A 20,233-nucleotide genomic window follows, 5' to 3' on the forward strand; every position below is an offset into this window, starting at 1 on the left:
GATGATAATAGAACCTACAACCTACAAAAAATTTTTAAAGCTTTCCCCAACAACCTACAGTTGTCATGAAGAATAGGGGAGATCATGCGTGGACAGCTTTTGGAACTGGCCCCACAGGAAGTGCTCAGGAAACATTAGCTGTGATTACTGCATAAAACTAAACCTGTCTTTAGAAAGAAGTTAAGATGTTACAGGGCCGGCCCTGTGGCTTGGTGGTTAAGTGCGTGCGCTGCAATGCTGGTGGCCCGGGTTCGGATCCCGGGTGTGCATCGAGGCACCACTTCTCCGTCCATCCTGGGGCCGAATCCCACATACAGCAACTAGAAGGATGTGCAGCTATGACATACAACTATCTACTGGGGCTTTGGGGGGAAAAAATAAAAAAAATAAAAAATAATAATAATAATAAAATCTTTAAAAAAAAAAAAAAAAAGATGTTACAAACAAATTATAGTTCCTCTCCCTTGAGAGCTTCGGCTCTTTACAGTGCCCCAGTTATGTTAGACAGTACATATATTTCCATAGTTGCAAATTAAATGTTTGTTTAAAAGATGCAGCTACAGTCAAGGAGCAAATGTTTAGGTCAAGAATTGTTTTTTTGCAAGAATCAGAAATCCACCTAAAATGGCTTGTAATAGGGGAGTTGTTAAAAAGAATCAAGTCTAGAATTTAATTGCAGGAAGTAGAGCTGGACACTGGTATCTAGAAAGTCACCAGCAGTTCATCTCTTTCTCTGTCTCCAGCTGCCTCTGGCTCTGTTTCTACATCTAGTTCTGTCTGTGTCCCCCGCTGTCCTTGCTTTCTGCTTTCCCTCTCCCTCTCTGTCTCTTTCCCTCCGTCTCCCTCTTCCTCATTCTTTTAACACATAATCATCTATGCAAATGCTTTATTCTCCTCTGTGAACTGGTTTCTCTGAAGGCCTTTTCATTTCTGCTTCCCCACACAGGGTGACATGTTAGCCCTGTGTCCGTCCATAGCCTTGGCTTGTTCATCCCTTTGAGCTGCCATGATGCAAACTCTGAACCCAACTCTAGAACCTCCCAGCTCCACTGACCACTGCTTACCTGTCTCTGTATCTCTTAGTTCAGGTCCTTCAGAGACTGAATCTCACTCTGTGCGATCAGAGATTTCAATCAGTTGTGGCCAGGAAGATAGGGCAGGACCTCTTCATAGGAATACGCAGTGTACACACAGTCTTGCACAGCCATCTGTGCAAGCCTTGAAATGTGGTCACCTGGTCAAAAATGGGAGCTTTGGAAGCATTCCCAAGAAGTGGATGTGGACTACGTCGATTCCACTGTTGTCTTACCACTATACTTATTCTCTGCAGGGCGAACACGTCCTTCAAGATAGTTTTGCCTAACGTGACCCAGTATTATAAGTACAGCTACAAGTGCCTGCTCCTCAGTCTGTGTCTGGTCCTTGTAATCCCCATCCTGCCCAAATGACCTCCTCTGGGTTTATTGGCATATTTTACTACCATCACACCAGCAATCCAACAGGAAAAACGTCAATAAAAATGATCATCTAGAAAAAGAGGTTGACTTAGAGGTGGGGAAGAAACCTAGAAAACAGGATCAGATACTGGTGACTAGTCTGCCCCTAAATAACTGCCATGAGTCTGTTTCTCGACTCCCTTGGCAGTAGAATATGTTCCTAAATCATGTCTGACAAGCTTAGGATCTGGCCTTTAGAAGGATTTCCTTTTCCATTGCCCTTCAGGCCTGCTCTTCTGGAGGATGGTCCTCCTCTCTCCAGTTCAGTAAGTATTGTCTGGTGCCAGCAGCCCTTTCTACTTGAGTCAGAGCCTCCAGAAGAGGCCAGGACTCAACACCATGTTGGTGTGTGTTGGTATAGGTACTTGTTCAAAACCATTTCTTCTGGTGATAACTACCCCAGAATGTTAGTGGGGTTTTTTTGTTTGTTCATTTGGTTTTTTTTGTGAGGAAGATCGGCCCTGAGCTAACATCTGCCAATCCTACTCTTTTTGCTGCGGAAGACTGGCCCTGGGCTAACATCCGTGCCCATCTTCCTCCACTTTATATGGGACACTGCCACGGCATGGCTCGACAAGCAGTGCGTCGGTGCGCGCCCAGCATCCGAACCGGCGAACCCTGGGCCGCGGCAGCGGAGCGCACGCACTTAACCACTTGCGCCACCGGGCTGGCCCCAGTTACTGGGCTTTTAATCATTGTCTTTCTTGAGTACATTACTGAATAAGGTGATGCCAGGAATTTCTGTGGGGGTAAGCTTGCTCCCTCAATCACCAGGCTACCTAATAACCATTCCTTCAGGAAATTGTTATTCAGCTCTTCTTAGACCCACTGTTCTTAGTGGCCCTGTCTCCAAGAGAATTAAAGAAGGAAAAGTGACTGGAAAGAAGTTTGCAAGACAGAAAGCAGGTCTTCCCTAGTCTGCCCCTGAAAATCTCTCCCCTCCACAGGTTGCATTCCAATCCAGGGAAGTGTTTTACTAGGGGTTGGGAATTTGGGTGGTGGGGTGATAGGCATCAACGTATTTATCCTGTGGAAAAGGGCTGGGCTTCCCAAACTGTTCTAGCTACTGCTACATATCCTCCTTTCACTTGCTAGGCTCCTGAGCCCTGAGCTTTTCCAAATTCCTGAGTAATACCTGGATCTGATCTTCAACAATCTTAGCAGAAAAGATTTTCCTTTATGAAACATAGATTTGTAATTTTCTTCTTTTCTGTGCTTTTAGCCAGACAACCTGGTATAGAAAACTCTTTGCTACCTATTTTAATTATGTCCACAGGGAATTAACACATTCCTACATTTCAACATTTGATAAATTTTAAATCTGAAGCTTTGCCTTTGGTGACATGAGTTTGGGTCCCAAGAGATTTTAGGCAATTGTTTAATTAGCTATTTTGCCATCTCTCCTCCATACTGGCCAGTCCTGGTGGTCTAGTGGTTAAGATTCAGCGCTCTCACTGCCATGGCCTGGATTCGTTTCCGGTCAGGGAACCACACCCCCGCATTGGTTGTGTACTGTGGCAGCTACGTGTTGCTGTGATGCTGAAAGCTATGCCACCGGGATTTCAAATACCAGCAGGGTCACCCATGGTGGACAGGTTTCAGTGGAGCTTCCAAATTACGACAGACTAGGAAGAAGGACATGGCCACCCACTTCCGCAAAAATTGGCCAGGAAACCTATGAATAGCAGTGGAGCATTGTCTGATAGAGCACTGGAAGGTGAGAAGATGGTGCACAAAGACCAGGCGGGTCTCAGCTCTGCTGCCCACAGGCTCACTAGGAGTTAGAATCAACTGGACTACACTAATAGCAAAAACCTCCATGCTACCAGTTTTCCATGGAATAGGGAAATTTGTCACTCCTAGGTCTGACCTAGCTCTTTGGCTCCAGAGTATCATGTTTGTTCCTTATGATTCAAAATCTGGAAAAAGAGGAATTCGTATTCTCAGCTTGGGTCAACTGTCCACCCCCAGACCAATTATCTGTGACTTGAGTGGTAGGATCTCCAACACACTCACCCAGCCCCTTGGGGAATGAGGGCCACTTCCAACAAAGGAAGCATGGGTGGGAACTGCGCCCCTGTGATCTAGACTGAGGAACAGTCGCCCTTTAGAAAGTTTTTAGTTCTCTAAGAAATACTTCTTTCCCATGAATTTGACTGAAAACATTTATGATTGTTTAACCCTAGAGATACTATCTGGGTCCACTGGACAAAATTTTAGTTTTGGGGTTTCTTTCTTTGAGCAGTGTTAACTATTTACAAGGATTGATATTTCATGACTTTTAGTCTTTCTTAATATTCTCCAAGGGATAAAGAGAAATTTTATTTTTTAAAAATAGAATAAAACATTAAATCTTTCAATTCGCATATAGGTCCATGGGACCCTTTTATAACTCTAAGAGACATTATGAGACCTCAGTGATTTAATTTTCCTACATCTTTTGAAATATTTTGCATTTCATTATCCCAAGGATTATTTAATCATTACTAATCAATTATTCCCAACTACGCTTTAAAAGACCAAAATAATAATGAAATGGAGCAATGATGGAATCACCTAGAAGAATGTAATAGTAAAATAAATGATCACTATTATATCATCTTTCAGTTTTCATATAGCATTGCCTAAAGTATTGCATCATCTTTCAAGAAGGTATAAAAGTTGGAGAGATGCCATCTTTAGAGTCTTTGTTTTTTTGTAGGCTTTCAATGAATACAGTCGAGAGTTTAGAATTTTTCATTTTGACCATAATGGCAAGTAGAAGAAAATTAACAGATTTTTCACAATTATTAAGGGAATCAGAAAGTGAATACAAAGAAACCGAGGGCAGTACTCTAGATCCTAATGATGTTGTTGAAATTGACCATGTAAGCAAAATCTCAGACCATGAGTCTTTGGATACGTATTCTAAATGAGTTTTCTCAAACTCAAGAATGGACGAGTGAACCATATATTTCTAAGGACAACAAGGAAATATGGTATTCTCATCTACTTATTCAACAGGAAGGGCTTCATCATGCAATATTTTACAAGGACCGTGGCCATCTCATTTTGCTAAATGGGTGGTACAGCAGTATTCTTTCACCTTTTATGATGTTTCTCTCCAAACTTTTTAGTTCCTAAGTTGAAAAATGCTAAAGACAGCTATATATACAAAAGTGATTGAAAGGAAATAAATGATGTAAAAATGAAAATATCATTGGACTGGTCATTCTAGTTGGTGCTTATAAATCTAAAAATTAAAATGTTTTACAATAACCACCAGTCTTCTTCAACAAAATCACGTCATCCAAGTTTTTTAAAGTATTGCATTTTGGCGATACAAGCACAAGAAGAACCAGAAGTAATGATAAGCTAGAACCTAATAAAAATGTGTTTGAAATCTGAAGTCACTATTTACAAGATGGATGTGTTCCAGGTTCACACATGTCAGGTGAAGAGCAGTTAGTTACATTCAACCAACATTGCCCATTTCAAGTATATACACCTTCAAATCCAAAAAGATGAAATAAAAATTGTGCTATGTTTAAATTCTTATTAAAGTTTCTAATTAAACTATCCCTTTATTCTTCTGTAAATTATTCATAAAATGACATAAAATGTGTATATTTTTTAAGTTTAAGATTCATTGGACCTAGATGGTAAATGGATGACTATTTTTCTTGATACATTGAGAGTTAAGATATATTTTTCAAATCTGAAGATCTTTGTAAAATTCATATGCATAACATTAATTTTTCTATCATAGTACCAAAGTACAAAAACTTATCATGTATTTAAACAAGATAAAATCATTTCAAAGATTTATTTTTTTTAAATGTTTCCAAGAAATTTAAAGACATGTGAAGTCACTTGTCCACACACTTCCTCTAGGAAACTTAGTCAAGAAGAATGAATAAAACTGTGAGAAAATCCTTGGATTGCAAAATGTTCACATGCTTCTGCTTTTTTAAAAAAGTAAACATTTAAATAGCTGGCAAACTGCTTTCTCTGTGTAAATAGTTGGGATACTTTCAAAAACAACCCATCCTTGTAGGACAAAATGCTTCAAATGTTCTCATTTATTTCTTATAACTTGCAGCTCTTGGTAAGCGCAGAACTGTCTGAGAAATTTAATTTATTATGTCTTATTTTCTTGTCTTTAAATGGCTTTTTTAGGATGACCTTTATCTACTGCTATAAATCACTAGGAAATAAAAATTTTTTCCAAGTTACCTTAAAATTGAAAGTTTGAATAGTGATATAAGCTTAGACTATTAAACAGAAGGTTAAGAATAGATTTTTGCCATTCTAGAACTGTGAAATTAGCCCTTTTTTAAAAGTATGAACTATTTCAAACATACAGAAAATACAGACAATAATATATCAGACAACCGCGTCCCACCACCCAGCTTTAACAGATCTTCCCATTTGCCGTATTTACTTCAAGTTTTTGTTTTTAAAGAAATAGGCCAAGTACTGATATAGCAAAAATCAATTGTTTCTTTCCCTCTCTCTCTTCAGAGGGAACCACAATCCTGAAGTTGGTATGCATCATTCTCATGCATTTTTTTCTAGTATTGTTTTGTTTTTAACGTTATATTAATTGTATCATACTTCAAATTTGCTACTTGTCACTGAACATTGTTTTTGAGTTTTAACCATATTGATTTATGTAGATCTACTTTACCTATTTTAACTGCTTTTTAATATTTCAAATGTAGGAATAAACTAGAGTTTACTTGTTTATTTCCCAAATGACAGACACCTAAGTCATTTCTACTCTTTTTATTTCCTGCATGGTACCCTAAGCTTTGTGTGGTAGCCTCTGGAATGGGTAGTTTTCCAAGCTCATAGCTTCCAACGTTGGAAAACAAGGTACTCTAGAGATTTACTGGAATGTAATTTTTTTAAAGGGATGCAAATTAACAAGTTATTTATTTATTTATTACACATAGAACCAGATATATCAAGTGATATAGAAAAATATAACCAAGCATAAAACATATGTTCATTTTTTAACTGTGACAATTCTTTCCTGTATCATCTCAGTTAATTTAAACATTTAGGTCTTAATAGCATGGGAAGTATGCTTTGAAATTCACTGTTGCTCAAGAACTTCAGCCTTCATGTGGCAGCCTATTAAATAGCTGCTCTTTACCACATTTTCTTGCTCCTGGAATCCTGATCTCATTTTTCTGTCTCAACAGAAAGACCAGCATAGATGAACTCTCATGCCAAGTAACAAATCTGGAGGAAAAAATATGACTTATGTTGAAAAGTCATGGCCTCTGACCTTTATTTGCCTTTACAAGGTAAAATCGGAAAAAGGGAATTGAAAGGGCATTCTGTTAACCTTAGTCTGTTGCCTGAGGCTATCAGCCCGATGTACCAATATGACAAAAAAAAGAGAAAGAAACTATGGAAAATGCACTGATTCATTCAACACATATTGAATAATAAGCACTGTGCAAGGCCTAGGTATACACTGATACATAAAACGAATGGAATCTCAGCCCTCAGAAGCCTTAACCTGTGTATGTCCTTATCCACAGCATTGACAACAGCCCCAGTTGCTTGTTTTCAAAATAACTGGAGGGATCTGGACATGCCCAAGAAGCATAACTAACATGATCAAGAGACTATATGAATGAAAATAACCAGAAAAGCTAAATACTGTTAGGGTTTGCTGCATTTGTATACAAATTACAGAAAACTCTTACTCAACTGGCTTAAACAATGAGAGGGTTTATTATTACACGTAAAGAGAAGCCCAAGCTTGGTTAATGCACTAGTTCTGTAACATGGTCACTGAAGACCCAGGTTCTTCCCATCTTTCTGCTCTGTCAACTCTAAGCCTTCCTTGTGGCAAAATGACTGCCGCATTTCCAGGTGTCACATCCAGATAAAACAATATAGGACAGCAGAAGAGGCAATATTTCTTCCCAGCTATCTCTTTTTTGATGAAACATCCTCTTACATCTCATTGGCCAGAAGTGCATCACATGTGCCTTCCTAAACCAATAACTGGCAAGGGGAATTACATTTCCATGATTGGCTTAGACTACTTCAGCTCACTTAAAAATATGGAACACCCACATGCCAAATATTCTCTACTTTTAACTGAAAAAACAAGTACAGACAACACAAATAGAGGACAAGTATTGAGTAGAGCTCAGGGATACACAGACAGTGATACAGAAGGGAAATGACAATCTCTGTGATAAATAAATTGATCAACTAATTTGTTTTTAATATTTCCATCTGCAGTCGGCAGACAAGATCAATGTTGGGAGGTGCCGATTCCCCCATAAAGTCTTCCTGATAATCTCTGGCTCTCAGCAAAATAATTACAAATATGAAACTTCAAATGGGAAATATAATAGAAATTAGGCATCACCCAATATTTAAACTCTTGTTCATTGCATCAATAAACACCATTACTGAAAGAACACTCTCTTCTTCCAAGAAATAAAAGTATGTCCCTGACTCTGTTTTATATTTTGCCAAGAAGCCAAATTTTATGTTTTATGTCAATGATTAGAGTAGAAGGATTTATTCTTGGATTAAATAATACCGATGACAATAGGGAAATAATCCCTTGAATTTGTAGAGTACTTTATGTTGTCAAAGTGCTTTCTCATACATTATTCTGAGTTGTATCTCATTCTCACTACAGGAAGGGGTAAACAGCTGCACTGATTCCTTGTTTTTAGACATGAGAACTGGGATGGGTCACAAGTTAAAAGATTTGCCCAAAGACTTCATGGCTAGTAGTCAAGGAATCAGGATTAAAACCAAATTACTTCAGGGGCCGGCCCAGTGGCGTAGCGGTTAAGGTCACGCACTCCGTTTTGGCGGCCGGGGGGTTCACAGGTTCGGATCCCAGGCTCGGACCAACACACGGCTCGTCAAGCCATGCTGTGGCGGCATCCCATATAAAGTAGAGGAAGATGGGCACGGATGTTAGCCCAGGGCCAATCTTCCTCAGCAAAAAGAGGAGGATTGGCATCAGATGTTAGCTCAGGGCTAGTCTTCCTCACACACCAAAAAAACCCAAAATACTTCATTCCTAGTCCAATGCTTTGGGAACGATTTAACAAAGTTTCATGTAATTTAAAATAATTTGACACTGTAAAATCCTGTAAAAAAAAAAACACTATAAAAAAATCAGAATCTCTCTTGCAAATGAATTAAAATATAATGTCTTCTTTTAGATCTTACCTTCTCCAACCTGGACCCAGCTTTTAGGGCCCTGAAATCCAGGGACTTTGGATACATTAGGTTCAAAATATTCCTTTTCCAAATGTTCCTATCACCTTCCTCTCAGGAATTGCTACATATTCCTACAAATTCAGAATCCAGCAAGCCTTGGCCTGGACACTTGTGTGACTTTAAATCCTACTTACATCACGATTCTCAAAGAACCTAAAGTCAAGTTTAAAAAGAACAAAATTACCTAGAATGACATTCAATTTGTCAAAAAATTCTGTTGTCTCTTCAAAATATATTCAAAATCCAACCATTTCCCTTCACTTTGCTCCTACCACCCCAGTTTGAGCCACCATTGCACTAGCCCCCTGGGTTACTAGGGGCTCCCTGTCTCTGCCCTTGCCCCTCCGTTCTCTATTTTCAACACAGCAGCCAGAGTGATCCCTTAAACTTGGAAGTCAGTTCACAACATTTCTTTGCTGAAAAGCCTACAATGGATTCTTAGTTTATTCAGTAGAGAAAACAAGATCCTTCCAAATGTCTACAGGGCCAGCATGATGGTCTCCTCTTTACTCCTCAGCCCCAGCCATACTAACCTCCTTGCTGCCTGGAACATCCTCCCACCCCTCGGCCTGGAACACTCTTCTCCTAGACTACTGTCCAACATCCCTTTCATAACTTTGCTCAAATCTCACTCTCAACGTGATAGGGGTGCTGGAAAAAATACAAGGCCCCAGTTAAATTTGAATTTCAGATGAGCAATGAATAGCGTCTTAGTGTAAGTATGTCCCAAACACTGTCTGGGACACACACATACTAAAAAAACTGTTCATTGTGTATCTGAAATTCACATTTAGCTGGGCATCCTGTTTTTTTTTTTTTTTAATCTGGCAAGCCTACAATGGGTTCTACCCCAACCAACGTACGTTCTGCCCTCATTCTACCCCCAGACCACACATTCTTCTCACCTGTCCTATTTTTTTCCTTTTCTCATAACACTCAGTTTCTTCCAACAAACTACATATTTTACTTAAATATCACATTTATTGCCTGTCTCCCTCCTCTGGAAAATCATCTTCATGTGAGCAGTTCTAGCATAGAAGCAAGATTTAACTCGCGGTTAAAGAATTTTATTTTTCAGCTTATTTCTTTTCCACTGTTTTTAAGAGTTGAAAGTTTTTCATGAAAACACTTGGGGAAACATCAGCACTTCTATCTCCCCTCCCTTACTATTCTTGTACATCTAATACGTATGCACATATGTTAATATCATTGATTTCCATTTAAAGCTAACTGTTCGCTGTAAACTGTAGAAAAGAAGTTTGTCTTCCAAAAAATTACCTTAAAAAAAACAAACACTGTGATGGAATTTACCAATTATGTCCTTTCTTTGATGGCAGCCAAATACAGACATATATTTAAAATTAATAAATGAGGGCCGGCCCCATGGCTTAGCAGATAAGTGCGTGCACTCCGCTACTGGCGGCCCGGGTTCAGATCCCGGGCACGCACCAATGCAACGCTTCTCCGGCCCTGCTGAGGCCACGTCCCACATACAGTAACTAGAAGGATGTGCAACTCTCACATACAACTATCTACTGGGGCTTTGGGGAAAAAAAAAGGAGGAGGATTGGCAATAGATGTTAGCTCAGGGCTGGTCTTCCTCAGCAAAAAGAGGAAGATTAGCATGGATGTTAGCTCAGGGCTGATCTTCCTCACAAAAAAAAAAATTAATAAATGAATTTTTTCTGCAGCAGCAAGAAGGCCATCTGTTGAATTCTATAGTTCACTGAAAGCTATAGAATATGTAACCACCCCCTTGTTGATTCACTCATTTACTTGTTCATTCAACACATTGTCATTGTTTGGCTGTTGTGCATAGAACCCTGTGTCGGACATCTGAGAGGGAAGAGTGGGAGAGCCACCCCTGAGAGGGAAGACAGAGCCAAGTCCGCAGGGCCTGGTACACCAGCTTAAGGAGCCGGTGGGAGGAGCACAGGCATGGCCCCATCAGATGGGCACGCTAGAGAAATTACTCCAGCTTCTGTCTGCAGTGTGGAGACTAGATTACTACGCTTAGGTACACTACACTTGATTAAGAAGTTATTACTATAAACAGGGTCTTAACCTTAACCTCTGGGCTTCAATGTAAAAATTCCAAAAAGGGCCCCCTTGAAGAAACCACGGCAGATCTATTTTAAATATCTTGTTATGGTCTGTTTAAATGTAGTTTTTAAAGTTATTCTATGTATAGCAAACATCTGCAATTTTACTCAATTCTGTGAATTTCTACTAATGGATACGAGTTTAAAATGGAGAAAAAGGAAGAAAGAGTGACAAGAACTAGCAGTTGTGAGTACTTTCTCAAAACAGACAAAGGCTGATGACCTTTTCGTGCATTATCTCATTTAACCCTTACAATAAGCTGAGAGGTTATTGTGTTAGTATTCCTATTTGCAGATAAAGGATTTGAGACTCAGAAAGGTGAGTCCTGCCCTCACTCTCCCTGAAGCCCATGTTCTCGCCTCTACAGAAAGCTGCAATTACACTTACAGTACAGATATGTCAGGCAGCAGATGGCAGGGGAAAGGCCGAAGTAACCCTGAAAAAAAACAGAATGAAGGGGGAAAATGGTCAGCTAAAGCGAGGGGGCAAAACTAATTGGAAAAATAAAGTTATGAGGAATTACCCTTTTGATAAGAGTGAAAAAGGCGATTTGCTTCTCAAATGAAGAGGTACGGAGCTACAGAGAGTATCAACTTTGAATTTTTTAGAATACCGGAGGTACAGCTGTACAAACTGTTTCTATTGAACTACAGAATTCAAGAGATAGCCTTCCTGCTGAGGTATTAATATTAAAGATGAAATGCTACAGAAAAGAAGTCCACTTGTTAGCTTATTTAACACAACCCCTGTCACATATCCTGGGATTCGTCATTGGACAAGAAGGCTTGATCAGCATCCAAATCCTCGGAAAGCCAGCTGCTTTTAGGAGATTTGGCTGCCTGGCAGGGTAACATTCCTTGTTACAGGGAGTGGGTCTCCCCTCCCCAAAAGAAACTTTCATCCAGGTTTGTGCCCAAAATTCTGGAATATAGACTCTCTCTGGAGGAAGATCCAGTCACTCTGACTTCACGGCCTTCCTAAAACACAGGCTAATCCAGGGCCAGTTGGGCAGTCAACGGTCACCCACACATCGAAATTTGAGGAGCACAGGAAATGGATCCTTCCTGAAACCAGCATCCCTACTACCTGGTAGGGATCTTGGATTGATATGGGTGGCTCTGTCATTACCTGACACAACTCATTAAGTGTCCAGCTACCAAAAACTCCAGGGAATGGAAGACAGAATTGGCGAGTTTTGACGGGAGGGTGAGAGGGGAGAATGCTGGCCCAGGGTGACCTGCCTTAGAGGGAAGGCCAGCCAGCCAGGAGGCAGGTGAATCTCTTTAGGTGGAGAGGACAGGAGCTGTATATCCAACATGCCTCGGAGTGTCGTGTCCACAGTCACTGCTCAAGGTTTCTTGAATAATTGTTGAGGTGTTACGAGAAGTAGGGATTAGGGGTCAGCCCCCAAACTAATGCTTATATAACAAGTTTCTCCCTGGCCATACCTAAACAGGCAAAAAACTGCTTCGTTGAGCAAAGTGATGGTGAGCCAGAGTTACCTATATACCTCTCCATGGGACATGGCGTGAGCCATGTGTGAGCTTTCCTCTTCTAAATATGGGTGAATGTTTTTGTACCTTTCTACTTAATATTAACAAAGCAGCAAAGAAAAAGACGGAAGAGAAGGAGGGGGAGAGAGGCAAGACAAAAATTAGTGATTCTCTTAGCCCGTCTGGCCTCTTTGGGCTCGTGGAGAGCATCACTTAGGCAGGCAGGTCAACTGTAAATCACTACACTTTGTCCCCGAGGTGGCCTTCATTGAGGAATATATTTTTGCTGAGAGACTTAAAGTCTAACTGGCATTAGCTACTTGGAAATGGAAGGGGGGAGTCTGAAAATTCCAACGCAATAAACCAGCAGCCAAGACACTGGATGAGAACAGAAGGAGGGAAGAGAAGCATTCCCACTGCCGGAGCATTTTGCAGATAATTAAAGCCAAGACTTTGACTCTCAGGGAGGCGATTTTAACATACCTGACGCAGGGCTTGACTTGAGCTCTCTCAATGTCTCTTCCGGGGCAGTTATGCTATTAGCTTTCAGAATATTCTACATGAAGGAAAACACTTTTCTTCGAGCTATTCCATTTTTCAATTACTAAAGAGCTTTGAGTTTAAAAGTTCACCAAAAAACCCATCATGCTCCCATCTTGGACACACCCCTTGTCTAATGGGTAGTAACGAGATCCTGCTTTCAGACATTACAGCCCACATTACTTAAACATCCAGCTGCCCTATTTCACACTTAGAATAGCCTGTGCAATAAACCTTTTTGATCTTTTCTTTATTGTCTGCCTAAGGAACGTACGAGGGATTTTCTTCTTTGCTATAGGAACAGATTTTTCTTTGCAGTGTAGGAAGTGATTCACCTCTAGGAGGCTAATTTCTTATAGTTGAGTGCAGGATCTTAATAAATAAACCAAAAAGTGAAGTGCTATTTTGAACAGCCCTCACACCAGCAGGAAGAATCAGTGAATGAGGAACCGTGGACGACTGTTCACTCCATACCCATTTACTCCCAAATATTATTTGGATCAGCATTGGATATTTTTTAATAAATTATAAGTGATTCTTCTTTCTGTATTAATTAACAACGTACACTACTCAAGTGTTTTAACTCCCCCAGTGCCAAGCTTAAGTTGTCTGGATTAATCCTGATGCGTGAAGAGCTTTGAAAACATAACAATGGTAAGCAACATCCCAGAGTCATTAAGAAATCAAGATGTGTGCAGGTGCTGGTAAGAAAAAATATGCAGAAAGATGGCAAATGGAAATTAGAAAGATTGCCCAGACATACTGTCAGAAGAAGCTAAAAATTTAAGGCTTCGAATATGCTAGATTCATATCACTTCTCACTTTAGAAAAAGCTGTGGAGGGAAAAGGGTGTGAAGAACACGAAAGATGCAGTTTTTAGCAGAGGGCCTAGCACAGAGTAAGTACTCAAAAAAAGTTAGCATGAAACAAATGAAAAACAGTAACAAAAGATAGGGATGGGAAGAAAATCTTTCTGTGGTCATTTTAAGTAGATTTGCAGCACAGGAAGGAGACTTAAGGCATCTTTTGTCCAGGCTGGTAACATCTGATGAGGTATCCTAGGTGTGTGTATTAGTCAGGGTTCTCCAGAGAAACAGAACCAATAGGATCTGTATCTATGTCTATATACCTACAGATATATAGGAAGAGATTTATTATGAGAGATTGGCTCACATGATTATAGAGACTGAAGTCCCACAATCTGCCATCTGCAAGCTAGAGGACCAGGAAGGCTGGTGGTGTAGTTCCAGTCCAAACCCAATGGCCTGAGAACAAGAAAAGCCTACCTCCACGGGCGGGAGGAGGTGGAGGTCTCTGCTCAATGGGAGAGAGCAAATTCGCTTTTCCTCCACATTTTTGTTCTATTCAGACCCTCAACAGATGGGCTGATGCCCACCTGCGATAGGGAGGGCCATCTTCTTTGCTCAAACAATTCAAATGCTAATCTCTTCCAGAAACCTTAACCCCCACCACAGACACATACAGAAATAATGTTTTACCAGCTATCTGGGCATCCCTCAGCTGAGTCAAGTTAACATATAAAATTAACCATTACACTATGACTCTCAACTTACATAGCCTATTTCAGTTTAATCAATCAAGCAATCAAATCGTTTTTCCTATGCCAACATAATACTCTCTTTTCTGAAATACAAGCCTGTTTCTTCTTGCATAGGCTTTTCTCAGTTTGGAGAACTTGTGGCCAATGGCTTCCTACAAAGTCATTCTGAGAGGATGGCCACTGGAATTTTCAGCCCAGATCCTGTAAATTGGAGGCTTCCTCGACCTCCCTGGAGGGGAGGGGGCTACCAACACATAGTGATATTGAAGTGTCTCATCTTAACAGAAACAGAGAACCAGGATCCAAAACCCATCCTTCAGGACATCCCCATAATGATCTCCCCAACAGTCTCATGGCTAGAAAAGTAATCTCAGTAAGTCTTACTTGTATGGGAGAAGATGAGCCTCTGAAAAGCTAAGTGTTTCAGATTTTGCCTAACTTTATCCCAAGAAGCAAGTTTTCTTTGCTGATGGGTTTTTCATGGCAGTGATAAATACTTGAAGACTTGACAAATGTCCAACGAAAGCTTATGCAGTGTTTCCTTTGGCCTCTCTCAAGTCCCTGCCCACAGGTTAAATACTGATTTCTTTAAACTAAACATATATTTACTTTACTCCTAGGATAGGCAATGTTCACTTTTACCTAAACATAACTGAGCAACTGGATTTTTTGGTTTGAGTTATAGAGTGAAAAACAAATACAAGCTAATTTCATGGAATAATCTCTCTAGGAAGGAACAGACCATATCAATACAGTCTCCTTTGTAGACCTTCAATTAAACTATGCTGTGTCATGAACAAAATACTCATCATAACCGGGAATAGAAAGGTATTGTTTCAAACCTATTATCTAATTTTTCAAGGGTAATGAGTGTAATTTACCCATCTTTGGTTACTAAAGGGGTTATATATGATGAGCAAAACTTAAGAGTTCATCAATTTCATCTCTGCTGTTGATTCACTCACATTTGTTTGGCTTTTACGTCCATGTAATTGATTTGTATAATTCTGTCCAAAGCAGATGGGCAACTGCTCATGACCACTTGCAAACCATTTAGATTATTATTGTACTGATGTTTATTCAGGGCCAAATGGAGAGAACATAAAAGGTGTGATGTTCAACTTAGCATAACAATATGAAAAATCTATTTGGTCTCAGCAGTAAAATAGATTCTATCAATCACTTTCATAAGTGCAAGTGAATTGCTTCTGTCCATGTGGCTGGACTAGCTACCCAAATAAATTATGCTAGTTTTCCAGTTCCACAATATACTGTAAACTCTCCAAGAGCATAATAAAAGGACATAATGAAAGTCATCTCCAATGCTACTTGATGTGAAATTTCACATTGAAGACTTATACTCCTCCTCACACTTTTGAACCAGAGGATAAAAAATTATAATTATCTATTAAAAATAAGTAAATACATATACGTTTGATAATCCAGAGAGCCGTAGTCTACTCCAATAGTTCATGGGTAGCACTGACTCTAATTTTTTTCAAGGAATAGATTTTTTTCTACTTTAGTCATATGCTATGTTGTACCTCACACCCTTATAGTCTTGCTTTGAATTATAATTAGTACCATTGAAATATCACAATGTCTATACAGAACCCTTCAGTTTTCTTTTATGGTAATTTACTGTACAAATTTATATATTGTTTTCTGTGTTTAGATTTGACATTTGGATAAAACTAAACAAGTTTAAGAGCCAGTGTTTATTAGGTAAATAGCAGGACACTTTTTTCCTTATGCCACCAGAAGCTAATTAAAGCTGTTTCCCTAAAATCCAGATCAGTTAAAAATGCTTTGGAAGGACTGGAAGGGTGTTTTAACTTTCCTCCTCAAGTGCTAATGATCAACTTAGTCTACAGTGCAGACCAGAGATGTCAAGACACTTAAGATGTGTGCACAAGAAGGCCAAGCTTGAAAATGTGTACACTTAAATGAACGAGAAGAAAAGTAAATGATCTCTAATCTTGTGCTAAAGATCATTGTGGCAGAGATCTGTCAGAGATTCATCAATACCATTTTCTTTCTCTAGGAATAAGGGAAGATTACACTTCTCAGACTGCTTTGCAGTTAGAGAGGGACCATGCAACTGAGTTCCTGTCAATGGAATTCAGGTGGAAGTGATTTAAGCCATGGACATGATGTAAGCCATTTTCTGGCCTGGCCATAACCCACCCTGGTCTCTTCTTACTAGATTTTCTTTGAGGTCAGCCCAAATTTACATGGGGAAACTTAGATCTACTTTAAAAATCAGGTAGAATTTTAGGTTAAAATTCTCTAAACCAGAAAGCTTTGGAATTCTGGAAGAATGAATGTTGTTGAGGTCAGTCTAATAAAAGCTATGAGCATCACAATAAACTCCATTTTCTAAAGACTGTGTCTTGGAAACTGAAAGTTCCATGCACAATGCACACATTACTGAACGTCCAGGATTAAGATTCAAAAATATAAAGAGATTTTAGGGCCGGCCCTGTGGTTTAGCGGTTAAGTGCGCGCGCTCTGCTGCTGTCGGCCCGGGTTCGGATCCCGGGCGTGCACCGACGCACCGCTTCTCCGGCCATGCTGAGGCCGCATCCCACATACAGCAACTAGAAGGATGTGCAACTATGACGTACAACTATCTACTGGGGCTTTGGGGGTAAAAAACCAAACAAACAAAAATATAAAGAGGTTTTAAAAACCTCTACCAGATGTAATGCAATGTTTTTTTGATGACTGTGCAGACAAGTCAGAATTCTAAAATCTTCAGATTCACCATTCTGAACATCAGTGTTCTTTGAACAGTACAGTTGACACAGAAGGTAAGGACAACTTGGCTGAATTTGGAGTATCCCATGATGTTCCCTCGGTTCTATTTTTATATAAAACCCTGAAATGCAAGATTTTTTATTGCTTCTTTCTATGACACTATCCAGACAAAAACACTTCAGTTAATTTAACTTTCCTATTTATTTATTGCAGATGGATGGAAATATATTATATAACATTAACTCAATTTATTCATATCAAAAGATCTATATTTATGTCCTTCTCACAAACACCTATCACTAGTCTCTTTCTCTAAATGAAGGATTATTTAGCTTTACAGAAATATAAACCATGTCATGCTTTGAATATATTAATATTTAAAACCTCAATTTAAAAGGTTACAGATTTTACTGTGAAGGATATGATGTTCAACAACTTATGATAAGGTGTACTTTAAGTCTTGCATTTAAGTATAAAAGTTATTTTCTTCTTTTATTCACTTGAGTATTTAAAAATTCAAATCCTTTGAAATGTTTTGCTTCTTGTATTTAATGTAGCCTGATCTTTTGCTTAGAAAAATATATTGCCATATCTATCAATTTTCTGAGAAGTTCCTTAAACAACTTCACCTTACAAAATGTTATTTCACAGTGTAATAGCAACTCTACAATGAAATTATATATTTTTGTAACCCTTCTCCCTTAAGTGAATAATTATTGGTTAAAGAATAGTTTCATCCTAAGAAGGCTTTTGAATGGTATGGTCCATAATGCCACACGATAACCTCAGAAAGTGAATGACCCTGTCACCAGGGTATATAATCCTGCAGGCAGAGAAGAAGAAAATGTGTTAGGACATAATTAAATACTTACCTTGGGGGAAAATATAGGAAAAGAAACTTCATCTTTTGTCAAACACACTTTTGTTAACCCAGACTTTGCCAGATTTGCAGCATGTCAAAACTGGTCCTTTCCTTATCCATTTAAGTACCAAGAATGCACACCCATTGTCCACGACTAGTTTCCGCTTGCCTGTGACAAAACAGCTAGTTGGAGAGTCAGCCTCGGTCAGTGTCTATTTAGGGCAAAATGTCAAAAAAGAATGTCCTGCATTTGGGGCTCAACAATAATGAACATGGGTAAATCTGAAAATTAACAAAAGAAAGTGAACAGCTTTTTAAATTCTGAAGAACATTAGATTCTGGTGTCCTTTTTGTTCTGATTGTTGTGGCTTAACACTCTGAAAAGACCACCTGTTGGGCAGCCATTTTGTGAGTGTATTAAATGCAGTGGTTGCATAAAAGAACACTTTCCAAAATAACCTGGCATTATTATTCACTTATTTTATAGTAAATCTGCATTCAAAACTTGCATTAAAATATGAGGCTTTTCTCCTAAGTGAAATTTAAAGCTATAAGTTTGATGTAAATGTATAATCAACTGCAAATGCATGATTTTAAGGTCAAATGCATTATACTTAAAAAAAGAGTTCAAGTAAACCTTTGATATGGCAATTAGAGAGAATGTTGAATGAAGTAAAACAGTCAAAAGTGGCACATGGTAGACAGGGAATCCTCGAGGAAATGACACAAACCTGATAGCATCTAATTATTAGACTGACACAGAGACACAATGTAGTTGGTGAAAATTACTGTTGCCTATTAAAAGAATATGATATCCTCAGCAATCCTGAAAGCAGATTTTACTGGAACAATACCTCTGAATTCATGAATAAAAGAAAAGTCATGTCCCAAACTCACAGGCTTTGCAAATCATTTATGCTAAAAATTTCTCCCAGAACACAGTGGAAATAAAAATATTAAGTCCAATTGATGAAAATGAAAGTTTATACTGTGACAACAGAAAATACAGGAAGAGAATACTAAAATGAAAAGAGAAATTGCTCCTAAGACAAAAACATCATTTGCTGTAACTATCTTTCTAATGTTTTCAGAAATATGTATTTTGACATTAAATATGACATGTTGAAAATCATCAGTGGTGTGTTAACAAATATTTTGCGTGCATGACTCTATTTTCAGTTTTGTGACTACTTTAGAATAACATGGTAAAAACGAGTTTTGTATTCCACGATTTTTAGGGGTACATGAGCCTGTGGAGTTATGTATTTTCTGAATTTGGAAAACATAACTTTCAAAATATTTTTTTAAATATTACATTAAATATTTTCTAAGATTTCCTAAATATTTCACATTTCCATTAATTCTGATTATAGTCTTGTCTTCAAGATGATTTATTTGATTTATTTTAAATTTGCTCTACTTAATGACCTAAAGTAAGTTGGGTGGAATGAATGATTATATTGTCAGAAAAATAACACTCCTTTGTCACTGAGATACATCCAAAAAGTTTTTCCCTAAGTTTTTCAAAGTTTCCATTCACTCAAGGCCTTACTTCTATCCATGTTTTAAAAAGTAAAGATTTATTTCTATGTTGTATTAAAAGCAAACCTTTCCTTGGAAGAGAAAAAATTAAAAGTACTTTCCTTAAGCCTTATTTCCCAAGTAGAAAAGACCATCAAAAAAGAAATTTCCAAGTAGATTTATAAAAGTTTGTAAAAAATTTGTAAAAAATTGTTGATTTATGCAAAATACATTGCCAATTCATCAATTTTCCAATAAGTTCCTTAACTAACAGAGACTCTTGTACAGTATAAACTACTTTATGTTCAAAGTATGAGTTTAAAAAAAAAAATCTCTGGGTAGATTTAAAGGAAGACTTTTTTTTAATAAATAAGCACATTTGGATTTTATATCTTCTCCAACTTTATTTTATATTATACTACTTAAAGGAAAGCTTACGTCTTCCATATCCACAAGTAAACATAATCCTTGGTTTTCAAGAACATTATTTTTTCCGTATGTTATGTCAAAATACAACCTAGTGGAAGAATACAGCAAAGAGCAAATATTCAAACAGGGAGGGAACTGTAAATGAGATAACTCTCCTTCATAAACTTGGGATTTTCATGGTGAAAAATTATGAAAGCACCCAAATGTCATGTAT

The sequence above is a fragment of the Ceratotherium simum genome, chromosome 3 (assembly GCF_057802395.1).
Source record: "Ceratotherium simum simum isolate JZ-2026a chromosome 3, ASM5780239v1, whole genome shotgun sequence".
In the NCBI taxonomy this organism is placed as follows: domain Eukaryota; kingdom Metazoa; phylum Chordata; class Mammalia; order Perissodactyla; family Rhinocerotidae; genus Ceratotherium; species Ceratotherium simum.